This window comes from Arachis stenosperma, chromosome 1 (genome assembly GCF_014773155.1).
Source record: "Arachis stenosperma cultivar V10309 chromosome 1, arast.V10309.gnm1.PFL2, whole genome shotgun sequence".
In the NCBI taxonomy this organism is placed as follows: domain Eukaryota; kingdom Viridiplantae; phylum Streptophyta; class Magnoliopsida; order Fabales; family Fabaceae; genus Arachis; species Arachis stenosperma.
In genome coordinates, this window is record NC_080377.1 from 68,507,107 (window position 1) to 68,507,999 (window position 893).

At 40.6% G+C, this 893-nt stretch overlaps 1 non-coding gene across 1 annotated transcript; it reads right to left on the bottom strand.

The window, feature by feature from the left end:
* Positions 1-200: 200 nt before the first annotated feature.
* Positions 201-308, bottom strand: LOC130955994 (small nucleolar RNA R71). Its single transcript, XR_009076960.1, has one exon. It is a non-coding gene; the product is annotated as a small nucleolar RNA R71 (small nucleolar RNA).
* Between the last annotated feature and the right edge of the window lie 585 nt (positions 309-893).

Consider the following 893-nt stretch of genomic DNA (forward strand, 5'->3'; position numbering starts at 1 on the left):
AGCTGAATTCTTGCAAATCTGTGACACTGTCAAAGACTAATGGGGTAGACCCTGAGGTCTACAGACTTATGCTATTCCCTTTTGCTGTAAGAGACAGAGCTAGGACATGGTTGGACTCACAACCTAAAGAAAGCCTGGACTCATGGGAAAAGCTAGTCAATGCCTTCTTGGCAAAGTTCTTTCCACCTCAAAAATTGAGTAAGCTTAGAGTGGAAGTCCAAACCTTCAGACAGAAGGATGGAGAATCCCTCTATGAAGCTTGGGAAAGATACAAACAATTGATCAGAAAATGTCCTTCTGACATGCTTTCTGAATGGAGCATCATAGGTATTTTCTATGATGGTCTCTCTGAACTATCCAAGATGTCTTTGGATAGCTCTGCTGGAGGATCTCTTCATTTGAAGAAGACGCCTACAGAACCTCAAGAGCTGATTGAAATGGTTGTAAATAACCAATTCATGTACACTTCTGAAAGGAATCCTGTTAACAATGGGACTAATCAGAAGAAAAGAGTTCTTGAGATTGATGCTCTGAATGCCATTCTGGCTCAGAACAAGATATTGACTCAACAAGTCAATTTGATTTCTCAAAGTCTGTCTGGAATGCAAAGTGCACCAAGCAGTACTAAGGATGCTTCATCTAAAGAAGAAGCCTATGATCCTGAGAACCCTTCAATGGGAGAGGTGAATTACCTAGGAGAACCCTATGGAAACACCTATAATTCTTCATGGAGAAATCACCCAAATTTCTCATGGAAGAATCAAGAAAGACCTCAACAAGGTTTTAACAACAATAATGGTGGAAGAAACAGGTTTAGCAATGGCAAGCCTTTTCCATCATCTTCTCAGCAACAGACAGAGAATTCTAAGTAGAACCCCTCTGACTTAGCAACT